Genomic DNA, 23,158 nt, shown 5'->3' with positions numbered 1-23,158 from the left:
TCCTGTCGCATCGTAGGGATGAACCGGAAGTGGAAAGCAGCCGTATGGAGCCCCACACGACAGGTCACAGAGGCCACTGAAGGAGAAGGTGGATCAAGCCAACTTGCTGAACTCAAAGCTGTTCAACTGGCCCTGGACATTGCTGAAAGAGAGAAGTGGCCAAAGCTCTACCTCTACACTGATTCATGGATGGTAGCCAATGCTCTGTGGAGATGGCTGGAAAAGTGGAAAAGGGCCAACTGGCAACGCAGAGGAAAGCCAATCTGGGCTGCTGATGAGTGGAAAGACATCGCCACCAGGGTAGAGAAACTGTCTGTGAGGGTCCGTCATGTAGATGCCCATGTCCCCAAGAGTAGGGCTAATGAAGAGCACCGAAACAATGAGCAGGTGGATCAGGCTGCAAAGATAGAGGTGTCAAAGATAGACTTAGATTGGCAACACAAGGGAGAGTTGTTCCTAGCTCGATGGGCCCATGACGCCTCAGGTCATCAGGGTAGAGATGCCACCTATAAGTGGGCATGAGACCAAGGGGTGGATCTAACCATGGACAGTATTTCTCAAGTTATCCATGACTGTGAGACGTGTGCCACGATCAAGCAGGCCAAGCGGTTGAAGCCCCTCTGGTACGGTGGGCACTGGTCCAGATACAAGTATGGGGAGGCCTGGCAGATTGACTACATCACACTGCCCCAAACCCGCCAAGGCAAGCGCTACGTGCTCACCATGGTAGAAGCCACCACTGGATGGTTGGAAACCTACCCTGTGCCTCATGCTACAGCCCGTAACACCATCCTGGGACTTGAAAAGCAGGTCCTTTGGAGGCATGGCACCCCTGAGAGGATTGAGTCAGACAATGGGACTCATTTCAAGAACAGCCTTATAAACAGCTGGGCTAGGGAACATGGCATTGAGTGGGTGTACCATATCCCCTACCATGCACCTGCTGCTGGAAAAGTTGAACAGTGCAATGGCCTGCTTAAAACCAGCTTGAAGGCACTGGGTGGGGGAACTTTCAAGAACTGGGAGATTAATTTAGCAAAAGCCACATGGTTGGTGAACACCCGAGGTTCCACTAACCGAGCAGGCCCAGCCCAATCTGAGCCCTTTAGAACGACAGATGGAGATAAGGTTCCAGTGGTACATGAGAGGTATGCTGGGAAAAACCGTTTGGGTTAATTCTGCCTCCAGCAAAGACAATCCAATCCGTGGGGTTGTCTTTGCTCAGGGACCGGGTTGCACTTGGTGGGTGATGCAAAAAGATGGAGAGATCTGGTGCATACCCCAAGGGGACCTGGTTTTAGGGTGAACTACCCATGACACTGTGCTTGTATCTGTATCTGTATGTACATATGTATATAGTTAAAGTAGTATGTGTTCGTGTATAATTTAAAGGTTTAATATTTGATGTAACATTTTGGTATGGGAAAAAATTCAGGGTGGATAGTGTTGAGGGTTAGGTGTTCTTTTTTTTGTTTTATTTTGTGTTCTGGCCTGCCCAGGGAATTTTTACCCATTATGTGCTGGGACAACCTAACTACCGGTACTTAGGGGTGCTCACAAAGGACAAAGAGTGGCCGGGCCCAGGGTGGGGGGGGAAGGGGGCAGAAAAGGAGGGTGGGGACAGTTTTTAGCTGGCTTTTCCTCGGCTTCGGGGAAGGACGTTTGTGTGCTGGGTCGCGGAGCTGCTGCGGTGGGGAGAAGGGAATTTCACCATCACCCAGACGGAGCTGCTGCTTCTTCTCCTTCTCCCCTCTTTGTTGGTGGCCTCGCACCCCCTGTCCTGCCGGGACGTGTGGCAGTGCCAGGCACCACCGTGGAGCTGCTGATCCACCTCATCCACCAGCCCAGGATCTCAGCTCGTCCCTGCTGTTCCAGCTGAGTGTTCCTCAGAGCCCTGCAGGAGCACCGGGACTGACTGCCCAAGGGGGTTTGTGAAAACAAAACCTCTCCTCCATCCCATCTCAGCCGAGAAAGCTGTCACGGGGTCCCTGGTTCTGTGTTCTTGTTATTGCTGTAGTTATTGTTTGTCGGTTTGCCTGGTTATACTAGTAAAGAACTGTTATTCCTATCCCCAGATCTCTGCCTGAAAGCCCCTTGATTTCAAATTTATAATAATTCGGAGGGAGGGGGTCTACATTCTTTCATCCCAAGGGAGGCTCCTGCTCTCCCTAGCAGACACCTGTCTTCTAGAACCAAGACAAAGCCCTGAGGAATTGGGTGTCAGAGGCCACAAGCAGCCCCCAGGCAGTCGCCTTGTTCCTGCCACCCGCTGCTCTGGTGCTTCCCCTGAGAGACTGCCATGCCTGCGGCAGAAGCCCTCGAGGCTGGGCCTCAGCAGCCCCGAGGTGCCCAGGCTGGGCTGGCTGGGGACAAGGAGGGCAAGGAGGCCCTGCCAGGCCACGGCCACTGGGTGCCTGCGATAAGGGGCAGAGGGCAGAGGCAGGGCTGGCGGCCAGCCCAGGCCCCCGCGCCTGCCCAGGCCACGGTGCTGAGACCGAGGCTCCCCTGGCACAGAGCTCTGTGTCTGCACAGCTTCTGCCTCCATGGGGAGGGTGGTGATGTCTCCTCGAGCAGCGCTGCTGAGTCGCTGCTGCTGAAGCGGCTCTGGACAGCGCAGAAACAGCACCAGAACGTGCACAGGAACAGCCCTCAGGGCTGGGCTGGAGTGGCCAGGATGCCTCCTTCTCTTGCAGGAATAACAGAGATGATGGACACAGTCCCTTCAGTATGTATGTTCTATAGGCCGTAGTTAGATTCTTCTGTAAATACATTTCTTAGATTGCAATTGTTATAGAGGTCCTTTAATTTGTAAATACATTTTATGGATTGTTGCTATGAAGGTTCTTAGAAAGTAAATACATTCTGTAGTTTGTTGGTGGTGGTGGTGCTGTTGTGTAAATAAATTGTCCTTGTTTGTCACAGGCTGTCTGTCTTTGCATTTGCTTTGGGCACAGGCAGCATTTGCACAGTTGTGGTTTCCCCTTGCCCTGGGTTCCTGAGGCTGGAGGTCCCTGGGGGTGCTGGCACAGCCACCCTGGGGCTGGGTCCCCGAGCACAGGAGGGAACCACTGGTGGCGCTCCCAGCACTGGGCACCGCTCGTGTTCCTGGGCTGCTGCAGAGCGGTGTCCCCAAGAGCAAAGCTGTCACCAGCAGAGAGGGGGCTCTGACAGGAGCAGCCCCTGCAGCAATGCAAAGCAGGCAGGAAACCTTCTGCCACCCTTCCTGCTGCAGCCACAGGGACTCCTGGGCTGAGAGCTGGCATCAAGCTGCAGGGATGCAAAATCCACATTCAGGCTCTGAAGGCCTTTATGGCCTTGGGAATTGCTGGAGCCAGCATCTGGGGAGCAGCTTTTGCAGCTGCAGGGGCTGATATTAAGGGCTTGGAGCCCCCAAAAGCTCTGGCCCTCCTCTGCTTTGCATTGCCCCGTGCTCAGATTGTTCAAGGGACAAAAGCCAAGCGAGGGGATCCTGCCCTGCTTGCGTTTCTGCTGCTGGAACATGGGCTGAGACATCACAACTCTGGGGGCAGTGATGTTACAGGAGTCCTGGGACCACTTCCATTAGGGCCTGGAATGATGGAATCCTGGAATGGTTTGGCTTGGGCGGGACCCTAAAGGTCCTCTTGTTCAGCCCTGAGCAACCTCCCACCTCACCAGGTTGCTCAGGGCCCTGTTCAGCCTGTCCTTTAATGCCTCTCTGCACAGCCTGGCCAGGGCCTCACCCCCCTCACACCAAAGAATATTTTCCTAACATCAAATCCACTCCTGTTCTCCATTGGAACCCATTTCCCCTTGTCCTGTCACTACAGTTCCTGACAAAGAGTCACTCTCCCACTTCTCTGTAGCCCTTTCACACCCTGCAAAGGTGCTGCTCTTGCTCTCCTGGCTGCACGCGAGCATCACAGCCCCATCTCCTCAGCAGCCATCCGTGGCTTCAGATGTTCCTAGAGCAGGGCACAAATCAACTGCAGCCCTGCTACTTTGGTTGGAGCCTCCCAGTTTGTCATGGAGTTCTTTTACCTTTAAGAGAGTTAAAGTTGCTGGGGTCTCTTGGGAGTCTTTTCTCCTGACCAATTATCGGTCATTGCTGAGAATTGACAGCAGTTTTAGCCATTGAAAAGTAGAATCAACTTGTGAACCCCACCTTAAAGTGTACACCCAGAAGTCTGTAGTGGCTCTTTGTTTCCTGGCTGTGAAAAGTAACAGAGCTCTGGCTGGCCTCCCGTTCCCTGCCCAGGCCATGCGGCCGGGCGGGGGCCGGGCTGGGCCCAGCTGCTCCTGGCCGGGAGATGGGGCCTGCGGGGCTTTGCCCCGGGCTCTGGGCGGGCCGGGCCGGTCCCTGGCTCGGCTGCAGTTTTTGCTGTGACTGAATTCACCAGAGACTGCCGAGTAAAGAAAGGAAAAAAGCTCTGGACCTGCGGCAGGCTGAGACAGCAACCACACTGCAGAGCAGCCATGAAGAATCTTCTATCGAAGACAGCTCCAGCTGCTGCTCCGGCAGAGATCACAGAACCATCTACAAAAGCCTGGGCAAGATTTTAACTCTTTCTTATCTAGATGAAACTTGTGGATTAATCTTTTCATCCAGAGAGAGAAAAGGAGAGTAATCAACATGAAAAGAGACTTTATAAACTACTAGTGGCAAGAAAGAAAAGAAACTTCAAGAAAGGTAGAGAATTAAGGAGATGCTTTAATTAAGCTGAAATATCTTTCTGTTAAAACTATGGAGATGGACAATGAAGTCCTGAGAAAAACCCCTTTAATTCATAATAGAGTATGGAGAGGAATAAGGTGTTCAAAGTGTAAATTTAAGTAAAAAGTGAAGTAATTGTGGTATAGTGAAGTGCTGAGAAATTTGAAGCTTTGAGAGGCAATGAGAAAAACTGTTTCTTAGTGAAGCTCACAGAAGCAAATGAAGAATACTTTTTTGCCTTTGACTAACTTATCCTTAAAAATGCTATCCTCAAACTCATGGCCCATAACACATTTCAGAGTGATGTGGAATGGGAGGGGTGGGCTTTAATAACAGTAGCTCTGAACAGCTGATATCAGAGAAACGAGAAACTATAACAAAAATAGATTTCTTGTGACAAACTCCATAAATTAACAGAAAAGAACTTCTGTTTCTCTACAGAAACTGAGGAAAAGACTATAAGAAAATTAGAACTGTTTAAACCATCAAAATTATAAAGTTTTGTCTCTGTTGTCATGTGAACGAAAGAATAGTGAGCAGTGAGAAATGAAAAGGTTTTTCTAAAAGTTTATTCTGGTGTTCTTATTCTTGTAGTTTGTCAATAAACTTTTCTTTATTCATTTTAAGTTTTATACCTGGTTTGCTCTTATCTTAATCCATATCTCACAGCAAGAAATAAATAATTCTTTTTTCCCCTTTTTGTTAATTACTGGTTCAAAACCACGACACAGTTGTATCCTAAATGAGCTGCAGAAATGCTCAGGTGCTTCTGTGACTCCAGTGGATACACACAAATGGTTGGCTTGGGATAACAACAGCCCTGTTTTCTACTGCCACTCTTGTGTTGGAGGTACCAACACTGGCTTGTTCCATTTTATTGGAGTGTCCTAGTTTGACACTAGGCTGGACACCAGGCACGCTGGTGCCGAGGCAGTGAGATAATGCTTCAGCTATGCAAAAAGCTGGATGCAGAAAGAATTAGGTACTTTGGAAAAGGGTATGTGAATGAAGAATTTTTTGGAAATCAGCAAATTTAGCATCGGTAGCCCAGGGGCTCCTTCTGCTGCCCTGAGCCCACAGAGCAGGGCAGCCTTTGCTGATGGTTTGAGCTGTTCCTAAAGATCCTGTTGGGCTGTCTGAGACACTTGGGCCAAGGCATTGCTTCCAACCTGGGCCACTTTGGCTGGGCTGGGTGGAGCCCCAGGGCAGGGGGCAGCGTGTGCAACGGCCCTTGGTGACACGGTGCAGCATGGTAACCGTGGAATGGAACGGGACAGGGTGTCCAAGGGCCCTTTGTGACATGGGGTGACATTAGTGTTGGCAGTGACACAGCCACGCCACAGTGCTTGGTGCACGTGACAGGGCAGGACGGGACAGAGTGGTGCTGTGAGGAGCCCCCGCACGGCGCACTCATTCCTTGCTGACCCACAGCCTTTCCCAGGCGTTACTCCTGCAGGTCACCTCGAGGCCAGACCACAGCACTCGGTGACCTGCAGCCTTCCCGAGGCTTCACTTCTGGTGAGGTGAAGCACCACACTTCTCAGGTGTGCTCGAGGCCAGACCGTGGCATTTCCTCACCGCGGTCCTTGACAAGGAGTCTCCTGTCCTTGTGGCACGAGCCCCTGAGACCTGAGTGCAGGACTTGCTGTCCTGCAGCCTTGCCAAGACTTCACTCCTGCAGGTGCCTTCCAGGCACGGCTGCAGGACTTGCCAACTCCGACCTTTTCTGAGCCACCTCTGCTGCAAGTAGCCATGAATCCAGGCAGTGCTGTTGAGCAGAGACCTCCAAGTGTCCCCAAGGTGACCGGGGTGAAGGAGGAGAAAGAAGGCCCTGGGACTGCCCCAGCACAGCAGCCTGGAGAGCTGGAGCAATTCCAGTCATCGCAGGAGGGTGAGCGGCAGACCTGGGCCACAGGGCTGGTGCCTGCAGCCAGCTTGGCCTCGCCCCATCCCATCCCATCCCATCCCATCCCATCCCATCCCATCCCATCCCATCCCATCCCCTGGGGACACGCCCATGGACAGGACAGAAGTGGGGCTGGGGCAGACACCCTGGAGCTGTACTCTGTGCCCTGGGGCATCCCGGGGCTGTCCCTGCCTGGGGAGTGCAGGGCTGGGCTGTGTTCTCCGGCCTCTCCCGCAGCCCCTCAGCTCTGGCTGCGCTCGCTCTTTGCCAGGAGCAGCCATGGAGCGCACTCGAGAGCAGGGACGCAGCCGTGGCCTGTTCCGCACAACAGCGCAGGTACCTGCAGCCATCCCCAGCTGGGCTGGGCCTGCTGTCCCTGCTCAGCCCAGCACCACGCTTGGAGCACTCCATGCAATGTCCCTCATTTCTTGCCCTCATTTCTGCATCTGCTGCAGATGATTTGCAAATTCATGAAGAGAATTCGGGAGGAAGAGACCAGTGCCATGGGCACTGTGGTCAGAGCATACTCTCCCATCTTCAAAACCAAGACCTGTGCTGCCCTGCTGGACATGCTTGTGGAGGAGGGTCCTTCCAGTCCAAAGCAAGTAAGCAGCCTGTGGCCTGGCTTCCATCCTCCCAGGAATTGCTTGGCCACGCCAGCTGCTCACTGTGAGCCTTTGAGGCCGTGGCAGTGTGGTGGGAAGGGAAGCACTTCTCTGGGAAGCTGGGCACATTACTCCCGCTGGCAGCTTTCCAAGTTTCCCTGTGCCTTCTCCAGGTGCCCAGCATGGTGAGGTACATCCACCAGTGGCTCGAGGCTAATGAGTTTCCTGAGTACAATCTGTGCAGGCCCCTTCTGGATCTGACAGAGGCACAGCCTGCTGACGTGGTGATGGCTCTCCTGCGTGTGGCCCCATCGTGTGACAGGTACAGGGCCCACGTGCCCAGAGGGCTCAGGGCATCACCCTGCACAGCCTGGCCCAGGTGTCTGACAAACAGAGGATTCCAGGGCCCTGTGGCTCCTCCCTTTGTCAGCCCTGGCACAGCAGCCCCCGAGCCTGCTGCCCTCAGGGGCCAGTCCCCACAGGCCTGGGCTGCCACTGAGGGGCAGGGGGCAGAGGCAGGGCTGGCAGCCAGTTCAGCTCCCTGCTGCTGCCCAGGCCACGGTGATGTGTCCCAGACCCCCCTGACACAGAACTCTGACCCCACAGAGCTGCTACCACCATGTGGAAGAGCATCATGTGCTCGTGCAGGGCTGCAGAGCCGGCCATGCTGATACTCCTGGATGTGCTGGGCAACTGGCCAGAGCACAGCATGTGCACCTCTGATGGGGACCACACGGCTGTCCCTGCCCTGGCTGTGAGTTTCTGCAACTGACCTTTGCTCACCCCAAGGTCACCTCTCCCTCAGGTCTCCATCCTCCCTCCTCCCATGGCATCTCCCTGCCTCAGGCACTGGGCTCAAACCTGGCCTAGGAGCAGCTCCAGGGCCACCAGGCTGGCTGCTGTCCCTACATCTCCACTGGCCTCTCCCTCCCACGCTCAGGCCCTGCCACATGGACACCTGGGCACTGAGCGCTGACTCGGGCTGCTCTGTCCTTCGCAGGCAACTGTGGTGATGTGGAAGATGCTGCAGCTGCCCTGTGTCCCACATGCAGTGGCAGTGTATTTCCCCCGCCTCTTGGTGCATCTGCTCTTGCAAGTGCTCTTCAGCACACTGGATATGCCAGAGGAGGTCGATACCTTCTGGAAGAGATGCCAGGAGCAACACGGCCTTGCCATCAGCCCCAACAGGTGCTCCATGCCAGTCCTCCTGTCCCTGCCATGTCCCCAGGGCAGGAGCCCGTGCTCCCAGCATCACCTGGGCTTTGCTGTGCACACAGGTTTGCAGTGCAGACCCTGAAGGCCCTGCTCTGCCGACTGCACTATGAGGATGTGGTGGCGGCAGTGGAAGACGAGTGTGGCTGGGACACGCTGCTCTGTGCTGGCACGCACCACTGTGCCGTGGCTGTGCTGGCCAGGTGAGCTGCCCCCAAACAGCGTTTGTGCCCTGTGCCTGGGGTGCCCCACACAGTCCCCGTGGTCATGGGCCAGAGGGCCTTGTCACCAAGGGATGGCCAAGGACACTGCAAAAGCCTGGGAGAGGAGGGTGCCCAAGAGCAGCTTCCTCCCAAAGGGCCTGGGTCCCCTTGCAGGGTGGTGGAGAAGGGCCAAGCTCCTCCTGTGAGTCAGTCCATGGAGAGGTTTGTCCCACTGGCTCAGGGTCTTGGTTCCTTTTTCCTCCCGTCAGAGCAATGCGTCACGTGTCCCTACCCTTGTGTTCTGCGATTGCATTCTACCTGCTCGGGCTGCTCAGCAAAGACATGGCACACGGGGATTTGGCCGCCATGGCGTTCCTTGTGGAGGTGAGCCTGAAGGCCAGCGCTGCCTCGCTGAGCTGTCTCCCAGCTCTCTGCCCTCTCGGTGCCGCAGCCGCCCGGGACGGTGCCCACGCCCTGTGCTGCTGCCTGGGCCCAGCCCTGTGCGGTGCTGCCCCATCACCGGCCTGTGCTCTTCAGATGTTGGAGTGCCTGGACTCGAGTGAATACCGTGACAGCGTCCTGGAGATCACATCAAACAAACTGCAGAGCGAGTGCAGGGAGAGGCGTCGCTTGGCACTCAGAGGCCTTGTGGTGCTCGGCAAGAATTCCTCCATGGTGAGAAGGGGGCAGCGGCTGCCGGCGTGGGGCTGGGGAAGGCAGTGGCTTGCGCTTGGCTGGCCTTTGGGCACTGAGGCAGCTGCTGCCAGCTCTCCTGCTTCCTGCCTCTTGCCTTCTGCTCCAGGGCTTTGGCACAGGCCTTTGGCCTCTGGGCCCTGTGGCAGCAGGGTGGCATTTCACACACTTGTGTTCCACACAGGCCAAAAGAATGTGGAGCCTGCATGAAAGGCTCGTGGAGCTCCTGTGGGAAAATGACAGCGATGTGCTTGGGATGAGCATCGCTCTCCTCAGCCGTTTGTTCCTGTACAACGCTGGCCCGATAACCATCCCCCTCGGCCTGCAGCTGGCTGAGGCGCTCCTGCCGCTCTTCGACAATGTAAGGCTCTGTGTCTCCAGCCATGGCCGCTGGCTGCTGCCTAGGCACTGTGCCCTGTGCATTTTCAGGCTGTGCCCAGGTGGGCCTGAAGCAGCTGATGCTGAGGTCTTTATTTCTTCCTTTCCTACAGGATGATAGCCAGGTGCAGCTGTGCTCCATGTTCATCTTTCAAGAGATGATGGATTTATTACCAAAGGAGGGAAAAAAGGCCCTGAAGTCCCACGTGCAGCAGAGTCTGCTCCCACTCTCCTTGCACTGCCATGACGAGAACCAGCGCGTGGTTGATGTGAGGACTCGGCAGCTGCCGTGGCTCCCTGGCAGGGCGCTCAGTGCCTCCTGCTCTGCTGCCTCGCAGGCTGCAGCTCCCTCCTGGTCTTGGTCCAGGGACATGGGTCCTGCGCCCTGGGCTGTGGTGCCATCTCTGGGTCTCTGCTGCTCTCCAGGCCTCCCGGGAAACGCTGCTCTGTTCCGCCCGATTCCTGAAGAGGAAGGATCTCCAGCAGATGCTGCGGGTGGATCAGAGCTGGAGGTTCGGCGAGGGCCTGGTAAGGGCGGGCTGGAAGCCCCAGCCCCAGGCTGGAGAAGCTCAGTGTGTGTGGCTGGCAGCTGTGCCCTGCCCAGTGCCGCACCCAGGGGCGCCAGCCTGTGCCCCACACGCTGCTCCCTTCCCTGGGCCCCGCGGGCTCTACTCCAGCCCCCTGTGGCCCCGAGCCGTGTGCCCATGGAGCCCCGGCCCAGCTGGCCTGTCGGGCAGGGCGGCACCGCGGCTCCCCGGGCAGCAGCCGGCCCTCTGCCCCCTCCAGAGCCCGGCGCCAGCGGCTGCTGGCCGGGCCTCAGGGCTGGGCGGGCACGGGAGGCCGGGGCTGGCCGCAGGCAGTGCCCGGCCGAGGGGCAGAGCCCGCACCAACCCTTCCCTCCTGCCGCTCTCTGCAGCTGGCACAGGACAGGAAGCGAGCGGCCGAGCAGCTGCGCCGGGCCCTGCCGTACCTGCAGAGCCCACAGGAGCCCCTGCGAGAGGCGGCCATCAGGTTCATCGGTGAGCCACGAACCCGGGCTCCCTCCCCGCCCCGCCGCAGCTCGGCCCCGGCCCCGGCTGCTGCCCCGGCAGCGGCACCCGGGCCCGGCGCCCTGGAGCCCCGGCTGCCCTCGGGGCTGCTGCCGGCCTCTGGCAGCCGTGCCCTTGGGCTGAGTCAGGATGCGGCAAGGGCCCGGGCTGAGCCCTGCCGGGGCGGGAGGGCGTGTGGCCACAGGGCTGGCAGCGCCGCTGGCAGGGAGCTGTGCCGCCGGGGCCCTGACAGGCTCTGTGTTCCCAGGGATGGCCGGGCAGCACCTGAGGGGGCAGAAGAAAGAGCTGCTGCTCATTTGTGAGGGTGAGTGAGGGCAGCGGGCTGTCAGCGGGGCTGTCGGGGGGAGCTGCAAGCCCTGGCCTGGCTGTGGAGGGCTCTGCTCCCTGTGTGGATGAGGGGCGGTGTGGGCAGAGCACACCGAGATTTCAGGGGCACGTGGGGCATTCGTGGCCGCAGCTTCGGGCTGATCCCCTCGGTCCCTGCTCCCTGCTGGCCATGGCAAGAGCCGGCTGGGATGGCCCTGGCAGGGGGCTCTCCGTGGGCCCCCGCAGGTCTGGGATCTGACTGTGGCTCTGTCCGTCTCTCTTCCAGCCCTTGAAGACACAGCATGTGACAGCAGCCTGGAGGTTGGAAGCCTGGCATTTCAGACTTTGTGCCTTCTCAGGGCAGGAGACCACGCTCCGATCTCCACCTTCCAGAGGCTGCGAGATCAGCTCCGCAGGGCATGGAGGTCACGGCCTCGTCTGTCGGGCCTCAGCTGGCTGCGCTGCTGGAGCTCTGCAGAGAGCTGATCTGGGAGGCTGTGTCTGCTGGGGCCACATGAGCAGCCAGCAGGGATGTTTTTTCCTTCAAGATTGTTCTTTTCTTTTTTGTTTTGCTTTAGGATGTAAATAATATAGGGTATGTTATAATAGTCAGACTCCCAGGAGCTTTCTTTTGCTGCCCAGGGTGTGTAGGACATAGGGGAAGAGAGGGAAAAGGGGGCTTGTGCTCTGCAAGCTACCCAGGCATGCAGTGGTGCAGGGAAAATGGCCAGAAGCCCCTTGGCCTTTGGTGGTTCTGCTGAAGCCACAAGCCCTGTCCCAGCCAGGAAGTGCCCTCTGTGTCCTGCTGCCTGTGTTGCTGCCTGGATTGCTGAGGGCTCTGTCATGATCACTAACACAGGCAGGAGTCATGAGAGATTCGTTTGATCTCCCAGTGCAAAAGGACACAAAGGGATTTAAGTTTAAATCACAGCAATAGTGCACTTTTATTTTAGTGCCAACAACAGGAGTTCTAGCTGCTATGGTTTTTTGAAGGAAAATTGCTGTAGGTTTATGTGATTCTGGAAGGGCTCGAATTAAAGGGGTCATCATTTCACAGGTAATTGCATTGGTGATTCATAGCCAGTAGTTAATTTTCTGTCATGTATCATTTGCAAGCAGGCAGCTTTGTGCATGTCTTGCAGTAGTTGGTCAGGAGTACCAACTATAGCTACAGGGTCTCCCCTTTCCAATGGATGAAGCCCTGCTGCCCAATGAGCTGCGTGCTGAGTTAGGGACCACGGGTTACATCTGTCTCCTGCTGTTGAGAAGACCCCATGTCCCCAGTACCCACTGGCTTCTTGTTCTGTCAGTCAAATCTGATCTCCTCCGGTGAGAGATGCAGTATGTGTTCTGTCTCTGACTCGTGAGGGAGACGCCCGTGCTCCTTTTTCAGCTCAGCCAATTCAGCAGCAGTGTACGGGATTTCTTTAGTGGTTGTATGCAAATCAAGATCTTCATCATTGATATGATTATATTCTGTTTTAATTAAAGGTTTCAAGCTAGGACAGCAGTGCTTCCCACAATTTTTCATCAGTCAGTTCTTTTTGAGGGTAAATTTGATTAATGAGAAGGGTTTCCCTCTCCACTGTTTCTTTGGTGAATAAGCATTCTTTGAATTTTTAACCCATTCCTCTCTTTGGGCCACTGGCAAGAGATGGATCTCATTCCTTTCTTCATCTAATTGTTTTTGCAAAATTTCAACTGGGTTTTGAAAGGAGTCCATTCTAGTTCTTTCCTCACCTTTTTGCTTAAAGCAAGTTTCTCTAGCTGCCGTAAGACAAGCTCCCAAAACTGAGCAGAGTATATATTTTTGCCGAGTAAAAGCCTTTGGAACCCATACTGGAGATCTCCTCCTCATCCTTGTCTCCACCGTGTGCCTACCAATATCCTTGTGCCGTGGAGCATTTGCTCTAAGCCACACCTTGGGTCACCCCACTCCCGAGTGTCACAATCCCCTAACACAAGTGGGAGTCGTGAGAGGTTTGTTTGATCTCAGAGTGCAAAAAGGACACCAAGGGATTTCAGTTTAAATCACAACAGCACTAATGCATCTTTATTTTAGTGCCAGCAGCATGGGTTATGTGATAGAGGAGAGGGGGAGATAGAGAGAGAGAGGGATAAAGAGGCAAAATGGAAAGAGAAATAAGGGGGGTTATAGCTACCAACGGATGAGACAGGGTCTCCAGTGTCTTGTTCCATGGGGAGATCTCTCTTGAAGAAAGTAACTTGGAAAAGTCATTTTTACAGTCAGTTTCAAAGCAAGGGGCAGCTGGCCAAGAGGTGGGGAAATTCCTCGGCTGTTGTGATGAGACCCCTTGCTCTGGGAAGCAGGTGTAAGGTACAGAACAGGCCGCTCCTTACAAGTCCCTGCTCAGCAGCAGGAATGAAGGCAGTGTACCTTGACAGCACAACAAGCACACCTGCAAACCATCACCTGGCAAGCTTCCACCTCAACCAGGCCAGAACCCCTGCACAAAGTCCCTTGGAGTCTTCAGGGTCTTGGTCTCTGTTCTTGCGATGGTTGTGAGGCAGATGAGGGTAACTTCAGACTGTCTCTTACACCCTAGTAACCCCAAATGACACCAATGACCCCAAATCACCACAAATAACCCCAAATTACTCTAAAGGACCACTCTGCCCCCACACCTGACCCCAGATGACCCTTCTGGCCCCACACCTGACCCCACAGGACACAGACATTTACCCCCTGCTGAACTCAGTCCTATACAACCCCAAATCCTTCAAAAATCCCCAAAATTTGACCCTGGGAACTTCCTGGATGAGCAGGGTCAGTTCCAGCGCAACGAGGCCTTTGTGCCCTTCTCGGCCAGTGGGCACCCCAAAAATCCCATAAATCCTTGGGGTGGGGTCCTAAATCCTTCTGGAATCCCCAAAATCCCCAAATTCCTTTGTGGTGAGGCCCTACATTCTTTTGGAATCCCAAAATTCCTCGGGGTGGGGACCCCAGACCCATTTGGGACCCCCACCCCTGAAACCCCCAGACCATTTTTGGACCCCAATCCCAAAGCTCCCAGACCCTTTAGGGACCCCCCAGACCCTTTTTGGGGTAGCCCAGACCCTTTTGGGACCCCAGACCCTTTTGGGATCCCGTAGCCCCCAGAGTTCCCAGACCCCTTGGAATCCCCTAGGCCCTTTTGGGATCCCCAACCCCTGAAACCCCCAGCCCCTTTTGGGACCCCAGCCCCTCTAGAGACCCCCAGACCCTTTTGGGACCCCCATCCCTTTGGGACCCCCGACCCTTTGGGGTGGGGCGGTGCTGACGCCCCCTCCCCACAGGGCAGTGGCTGTGCCTGGGGGAGGCGCTGGCGCGGGCAGAGCTGTTCCTGTTCCTGACCTCGCTGCTGCAGCGCCTGCGGCCGCGACCCCCGGCACCCCCCGAGGAGCTGCCCACGGCCCCCCTGGAGAGCGGCTTCGCCAACATCGTGCCCCGCTTCCAGCCCCTCCTGCTGCCCCAATGAGACCCCCCCAAATTCCAGACTGCTCCCCAAATTCAGGAACTGCCCCAGGATCGGGACCCTTCCCCATGGCTGGAAAATCTTCCCCCAGATCCTCCCCAGATTCCACTCCCAACATCCCCCCCGCTTCCAGCTCAGGATTGGGCTCTGTTGAGACCTCTCCTCACATCCCACCCCCAAGATGCCTCCCCATCGCTGGAAAATCCCCCCAGATTCACCTCAAACCCCGCCCTAAAATCGGAAATCCCCCCTGAGACACCCCCCCCCCCAAATTCAGGATGCCTCCCCAAAATGCCCCTTCTCAATGGGATCAGGACCCCTCCCCATCAATGGAAATTCCCCCAAAACCCAAAAAATTCTCCCCAAATCCCTTTCCCAAAAATCAGAACCCCTCCACGACCTCTGAATTTCCCCCCAAAACCACCAAATTTCTCCCCCAAAATACCAAAATTCCTCACAAATCGCCCCAAAAACCCCACAACCCCCATACTCCCCCCAAAGTCCCAAATCCACCGAAGACTCAAAATCCCACCCCGAAACTCAAAATTTCTTCCCAACCCAAACTTCCCCTCAAAACCCCAGAATTCATCAAAACCCCCAAAATTTCCCCACCCCCCCAAATTTCTCCCAAAACCACCGAATTTCCCCCCCAACCCCCAATTTCTTTCCCAAAACCCCAAATCCTCCCCCTAAGAAACCCAAAGTTCTCCCTAAAACCCCAAATTTCCTCCACCTACACCCAAATGTTGCAAAAAAAATCTTAAAATTTCTGCCCTAAAACCTTGACATTCCCCCAGGACCCTCAAAGTTTCTCCCCAACACCCCAAATTTCCCCCCAAACCTCCAAATTCCCCCCAAATTCCACCCCAAAACCTAGGAGACTCCCCTACAAAAAACCAGCAACTCCTCCCCAACTCAACCCCCCAAAATCGCAACTCCCTCCCAAAAAATCACCAGAAAAGTTGAGAACGTAAATTTTTTATTTCATATTTTTCACACCTTGGGATGGGGGGAAAACACCAGAATTCCTGTGATTTTTCCTGTTTTTGGGGGGATGGGCGTCTCCCCAAATTTTCTAGCCCCCCCAGGCAACCCCTCCCCAAAATTCCTGCCCCTCAGCCCCCCAAATTAAGTACAAATAATTTAAAAGAGGAAAAAAGAAAAAAAAGGGGGGGGGGGAATGGTAAAAATAAAGAATAACAGAAAAAAAAAAAATCCCCTCAACCCAATTTGGGGGGAGGGGGACAAAGGATATATCAAGGGAGGGGTTGAATTCCCAGAAAAAAATTGAGGGACCCCCCCCCCCAAAAATTGGGGGAACCCCCCCCAAAAAAGTTCATTTTGAAAAATGCCAAAACCAAAAAAAAATGACAAAAAAATGAAGAAAAAACCTGAAAAATTTGGGGGGAACACCCAAAAAATACATTAAAAATTGGGGAACTCCCCCTTGAATCCAAGTGATTTTGTTTGGGTTTTTTTTTCCCAAAAGCGGTGGGGTTTTGGAGGTGGCAGGGGAGGAGAGACCCCCTCCAAATTCCTGGGGGTGTCCCCGAGATCCAGTGGAGGCACCTGGTCTTGGAGTGGGACAAAAAGAATAATTTAGGAAAAATTAAGGGAATTTTGGGGAATTTGGGCAAATTTATGGGAATTTTTTGATATTTGGGGGGTCTGGGGGGCTTGATTTTGCAGGGTCTTGCATTCCGGGGCTGCAGGATCATGTCCAGGGAGGCCACAGTTACCAGGAACAGGCATGGGACACCAACGAGATGGGATTCTGCTCAGGAAAACATTTCTTCAGCTCAGGAACAAACTCAGATCCAGAGACAGCCCCAAACAGAGGCAGGGAGATGGGGTTTGAGAACCAGGGTGGAGTTCAAGGTCAGGGACCACTGGGAACACAGCAAGGGAGAAACCCCAGGGGCCCAAACCCAATCAGAAATCCCTGGGCTGCCTCCCCACGAGGGGTCCAGGGTGGAGTTTCTCCCTGGGCTTGCAGGGCCCAACCTCTGAGGCAGAGGGATGGAATTCCCTCTTGCCCACACCACTCACTTTAACAATGTTCATTTGAAACTCAATCCTTGCCTCCCTGGGCAGGGGCACCTCACACAAAAACTCACTCAGTAATGGGCTCCCCCTCCCTTCATCATCCCCAAACTTTGGCTGTCTCATTGCAGACCCCACCCCACCTCCCCAATCCCAACCCCAACCCATCCCTGCTGAACATCAAGACCCCTTCCCAATCCCTATTTCCCCCATTTCACACCTCCCAAACTCCATCCCACCCATCCTGCCCCCCCCCAATGCCCATCTCACCCCTCCTGATTTGCATCCCACTTCACCCAGTCCCCTTCCAACCCCATTCCACCTGATGCCTTCAGAAGGCTGACCTAGAACAGAGGCCGGACAGAGTTAAGAATAAAGTTTATTAGAAGAATTTAAATATACCATGGGCAGTACAAGAGCCAGGCCAGGGCTACAGCCAAGATAGACCAGAAATGGTCACAAAAATGGACAAGTGATCACAAGGTCTCACATTTTTAGAAGTTTAGTTCCATCTGCATATTTGGGTTCATTGTCCAGTTACAGCTTCAGATGATGAAGTCCCATCCTTCTTGTTTTCTCTCTTCAGTCCACCCTTGTTTATGCTTTTGGGCCTGAAACTTCTAACAACTGTCCTTGGTATCAAGCTAGAAAATGAATTGTTTTGTCTACCTACTCTGTGAAGAGAGCTCACTAACACATAATATGAAGTTCAAAACTACAAACCCAGGCAGTGCAGAATATGAAAAATATGAAAGCTAAATCTTAAGGCAACACACCCTGAGGGGCTGTGGAATCCAGGAAATCTGGGTGGGAATGAGTACTTTTCAGTGGCATAAAGTGATTTTGAGGTGACAGATTGAACTCGCTCATCTCCTTGAGTGCCAAGAGATGGAGACAAATATACCAAATACCCCCAAAACCCACCCATTTACCTCCCTGAATACCAGATTCCCTTCAAGCACTGGTAAAAAGTGAGGCTTTAGATGCCTTTGACGAATCTGTTGACTTTTACCCCAATTTTGTCTGTTTTAAAGTGATGAAGATGAATGAAAAGAAAATTAGGGCCAAATCAAAATGACCACCAACCCAGTTTGTTCCCAACACAGATCACTGGGAACGTGGGTCATCAGAGCTCTGCCCAATGTGGGTCCTCTGATGGGAGATGGAGCTGGGGAAGCGCACGAAGCTCTTCCTGCACTTGGGGCACTCGCAGGGCTTCCCTTACCGGTGCCTCTGTTGGTGTCTGGTCAAGTGAGATCTCTGGGTGAAGCTCTTCCCACACTGGGGACACTCACAGGGCCTCTCCCCAGTGTGGATGCGCCGGTGCCTGATGAGGTGGGAGTTTCGCTTGAAGCCCTTCCTGCAGTCAGGGCAGCGGAAGGGCCTCTCATCCGTGTGAAACCGCTGGTGCCTGAGGAGAGTGGAGCTGGTCTGAAACCTCTTCCCACACTGAGGACACTCGTAGGGCCTCTCCCCAGTGTGGATCATCTGGTGGATGGTCAGTTGGGACCTCCGGCTGAAGGTCATCCCACACTCCCGACACTCATAGGGACGTTCCCCAGTGTGGATCCTCTGGTGGCAGATCAGGCTGGAGCTCTGGCTGAAGCTCTTCCCACACTCGGGACACTCGTAGGGCCTCTCCCCAGTGTGGATGCGCCGGTGGATGATGAGGTGGGAGCTGCAGCTGAAGCCCTTCCCACATTGTCCACACTCATAGGCCCATTCCCCAGTGTGGATCATCTGGTGGCGGATCAGGAATGAGCTCTGGCTGAAGCTTTTCCCACACTCCAAGCACTTGTAGCGCTTCTCCCCATCCTGAAGCTGCTCATGGACCACCAGCTCAGAGCCCTGGCTGGATCTCTGGCCACCTTCCCGGCACAGGGTGGGTCTTTCCTCCTCAGAGCACCCTGGGATGGGTTTGGAGCCCCTCCTCCTGCGGGATCTCTGGGGCTTTTCCTCCCCATTGTATTCCTGCACTGTGGAGCTGCTCAAAATGGCCTCTTCCATGAGGTTCTGCTCTGGGGATTTGCCCTCCCTGGTCTCCATCCTCAGCTCCTTGTCTGGGGGAGGAAGGACAGGGAGAGGATGGGATTTGCCTCCGTGCCAGAGGGAAGGGGAAGGAGATCCCCCCAGTGCGTCCCCGGCAGGACGGCGTCGGCAGCGGGGTTGTCCTGCAGCCGGGGGCCAGGCTGGGCTGGGAGATGGAGCAGGAGAGAGGGGGAAAGGGGCACTGACTTCCTCCTCACCTGCCTGGGTGTCCTGGAGCATCTTCCTCTTCCTCACAGCCTCCTTCTCCATCCGGCCAAGGTCTGGGATTGGGAAATCCTGGTTTGGGGAGAAATACAATTCACAAGCACATTGGATTAGGGGGTTCCTCCTGCCCAAGTCCATCTCTAGAAATCCCAAGCTATCTGTAAAAACCTCCCAAACACCAAGATTCAGCCCTGAAAATGCCTCCCAGGAGTTCCCCATCTCTGGTCTCTCCTTTTGGTGTTCAGTGGTTCCCCCCATCCCAGCTGCTGGGGGTCACACTTGTACTGGGGGTCCCCTGTCTGCTCGGTCCCTGCCCTCCCCAGGCTGCTGGGAGTGCCAGGAATCAGAAAAGTTCCCCCTGTTTCCATCTCCCCACTCTGGGATGCTGTGATCCCCAATGTCTTCACAAGGGGCATTTTCTGCTCAGCTTTGCAGTCCTTAATTCTTAAATATCCCCCCCCCCAAAAAAAATTCAACCCAGGGACCCCCCAGGATATCTGGGCTGAGCTCCCCCTCTCGGGGCGCCTGTGGGATGGGGGGTGATGATCCCACAGGTGGGGGACTGTATATTCAGGGAGTTCTTGACCTCTTGGTTCCTTCTCCTTTCACTGATCCTCCTTTTTTCCTCCTCTTCCTGTTGAAGTTCATTTAAAAAATGATGGTATGTCCCAAGGGAAGAACTCACCCTTGGTGTTGTATAAGGTCAGTCCCTACCTAACCTCCCTTTTCTTTTCCCTGTCCCATTGGCTGTAACCCCCCTGTATCCCCTGGCCACCCCCTCCCCCAAGTTTAAGAGAGCACCCGGGGAATCTCAGCCTCTTTCTTGCCCCGGGCGATCCACACACAATAAACCCAGGACCACGTCTCGTAAGTCTGAGCCTTCTTTGTCTAAAATACCTTAGGTCCATGTTGGATATATCTTGAGACCCCTTCCCGCCCGTGTTCTGTGATGGGCGGACACATCCCCATGGGGGACAAGAATGAAGGGGTTTGTAGAGTATTTACAACATCTTCCTCCCTCTCCTCCCCTTCCATCCCTCCTCCTTCTCCTCCCTAACACCAGCTTCTTCTCCTACTTCCATTCCTTCTCACTCTCCTTCTTCATCCCTCCTCTTCCATCCCTCCTCCTCCTCCTCCCCCAGGAGCAGTGACACCCTCGGTGCCCCGTTCCCAAACCCCTCACAGCCCACGGCAGGAGCGGGGATGGAGCCGGGACAGGTCGGGATGGGCAGCGCGGGGCTCTCCGCTGCTCCCACCCGCTGGGGACGGGGGGAACCCGGCCCGGGGAAAAGGAGAGGGAAACTGGGAAAATTGGGGGCTGCAGATCCAACCTGGGGCTGGCTGGGGACCCTGGCTGGGGACTGCCAGCCCTTGGGGCTCCTCTGGGGAGATGCGGGAGGGGGGAACACAGAGAGGGCTGGGGGATCCCAGGAGCGGCAGCACTGGCAGGGACTGGTTTGTACTGGGATAATCCTGGGATCATCCTGGCAGTGGCTGAGATTGCACTGGCTGTGTACTGACATCATACTGGGATCATACTGGGATCATACTGGCAGTGAGTAGGAGCCTGCAGGGGGCAACTGAGACCAGGTTGTGAGGAACTGGGAATATGCCCTGCGCTCCCCAGAACCCCGGGATCGCCCCCCATATGTCCCATGTCTCCCCAAGACCCTCCAGGATCCCCGAGTGACCCCTCAGCGCCCGTTCGGGACCCCCCAAAGCGTCCCTGGATCCCTGAATGCTCCCGACCCCACAGATTCCCCTTCCAGCCACTCCTGGGAATTCATCTCCCATCATCCCACAACACAGTTCCGCGCCCAAACCTCCTGCCGTGCCCCCCGCCCTAAAGAGCCCGGTTACAGCTCCCCAGGTTCCCCCCAAGTGCTCCCGAGCCGTATACATTCGCCCCCAGGACCTGCAGCACGGCTCGGACACAAAAGTTTTCTCCAAGCGCTTCCCCACACCGCCGAACGCGCCTTCCGAGCCACTTCCGGGACTACAGCTCCCATCATGCTCCGCGGCGCCCATAGAGCGCTATTCCAGCCGGGACTCCATCTCCCGTCATGCCCCGCGGCTCACCGGAACCCATTGGAGCTGCGCCTATAACTCCCGTGATGCTCCGCGGCCCCATTAAACCGTATTATACCGGCGCCTACAACTCCCATCATCCCCCGCGGCCCATAGATTCCCTGTCACAGCTCCCCAAGTGCCCGTCCGGACCCCGAAGGGCCCCCAGATTCCCCTCCCTGACCTCCAAGCGCCCCCCTGGACCCCCAAGTGCTCCCCCGGACCCCGAATTGTCCCACAGAATCCCTAAGTGCCCCTCCAAGTGCCCACCCGGCTCCACCAAGTATCTTGCAGACCCCTAAGTTCTTTCTAAATTCCCGCCCCAGACCCAAAACTGCCCCAAATGTTCCCCAGAAAAGTCTCCATGGACCCCAAAGTGGCCCCTTTTACCCTGTCTGAAAAAATTATAAAAAAATATGCTCAAAAGACAAAAAATAGGTGTAATTAGGATAAAGAGGGAGAAATAGTGACCAATTAATGAAGGGAATTGTAGTACTTTGAACCAAGGAGCGATAATGTTTTTAGTTGCTAAAATTGTATCAATTCTTTCATATAAATATAAAAATTAGGTTATAAAAATGCAGAATAATATTATTGTAAAAATTAAAATTTTATTTTTATTAATTTATTAGATTTTAATTATAAAGAAAAATGGATAAATGTTCTCAATGTTTTGGGATGTCAGTCCCAGGTGGGCGATGTCAGACATGCTGAGGCTCGGGGTGAGGAGCAGGTTGTCCAAACAGGGGCAGCCCAAAAGGGGCTCATTCTTCTCTGTGACCAGACCTCCTAAGGAGACATTCAGCATCAGGATTGTAAAGAGTAAATCGTGACCTCCTGATCAGTACACAAAGATGTTTTACAGTTTGAACAGTAGAATGTTGTCACCGTAAGGGGCCTTCTTTGTTAATATACCTCATGTTGTGCCATGTTTGTTAAATAAAAAATGTTGTTTTAACAGCCTTCCTTGTTAAAATATTGTTAAAAATGAAATTAGAATTTTGACAACTAGGTCCCTTGGCTTAATGGCAGTTTAATTAAAAATGAATACAATTTACTTCATTGAATACTAATGTAGTATAAAAGAATATAGTTTAATGAAATAATACAGGTTAATAAAAAAAAAATTATATATATAATCTGCTAGAAATTAAGTATGATTAAATCATAAGCAAAACTGACCAGGGTACAGAGGCTTCCCACCCTGCCTCACATTCAAAACAAAGCACTTCAAGCTAAACTCATATACTGTATGCTTTTACATATTCATTAATGTTTCCTGTAAGTTTCCTCCTATTTCCGATTTTTCTGACTTTACGTCACTTTTCTTCACGGCGCATGCCTCACTTGTTGTTAGGGGGTCTTCAGTCTTCTTTTGGTGGTCTTTTGGCGAAGGCTTCTCCTCTTCCTCATTGTCCTTTGGATAACCTTACAGGTTTGCGTGTGTGTACTAAGCCTTGTGTTATGTTAGTCTACTAATTAGCCTTATGTTTACTAATCTTTAAGCCCAATGCCTAAATTTGTTCTAATTTTGGTCCATCTCAAGGCCATTTTGGCCTTGAGACACCATTTATCTTCTAAACTACATCCTGTACATTAATTTTGACATGTAACATCTGCAAAGGGGTACATCTGCTTTGTAACACTGATTCATGATTGTTTCCAATAATAACTTTAATAACAGTTCCAATTTAGTTAGCACGAAACAATTCCATTTATTACAACTGCAAATACCCCTTATGTCCCTTTTTATTGGTTTCCATGCTAATGGCCTTGCTTTCTTCCTTGCTATGGATAAACTTGTATTTTCTCAATTTCTTCTTTTGCTAACTCAATTGTTTGGCCTGCAGCCCAGTTGCTGAGCCCATCCACATTCACCTCTTAGTCTTCAGAGGGAAACTTTGAGCACAGTGAGAATCTCCCGCTGTGCAAGAGGGTCCCTGTGTGCCAGCTGCAGCTGGGGCCTCAGCCATCTCCTCTCTCAACAGGTTCCCCTCTGCAGCTTCACAAGTCCAGCCAAACACCTCCCTCAGGGACACCTGCACCACACATTTCACATCTCCATGCCCATACGTGATGTCCCTGTCACAGCTGCATTACCAGCTTGCTGCTGTGCAGATGCTGCCACCACCCAAAGCAAGGCCCTGTGTCCCTGAAGGGACCCGCCCTGCTCTGTGGCCTGGACTGAAGGTGGGTCCCTCCTGCCAGGGCAGGGCCCAGCACAGCTCTTCTGTTCCAATAAAGAGATGGAGCTCTCACCCCAGTGTCTGCCTG

General features: G+C 54.0%; 1 pseudogene; it reads right to left on the bottom strand.

The window, feature by feature from the left end:
- LOC131586380 (uncharacterized) overlaps positions 1-23,158 on the bottom strand; it is a 585,722-nt pseudogene that overhangs the window by 277,682 nt on the left and 284,882 nt on the right.

Source organism: Poecile atricapillus, chromosome 19 (genome assembly GCF_030490865.1).
Source record: "Poecile atricapillus isolate bPoeAtr1 chromosome 19, bPoeAtr1.hap1, whole genome shotgun sequence".
NCBI lineage: Eukaryota > Metazoa > Chordata > Aves > Passeriformes > Paridae > Poecile > Poecile atricapillus.
Note: the sequence above shows the minus strand (reverse complement) of the source record. Positions and strands in the feature narration are given on the sequence as shown.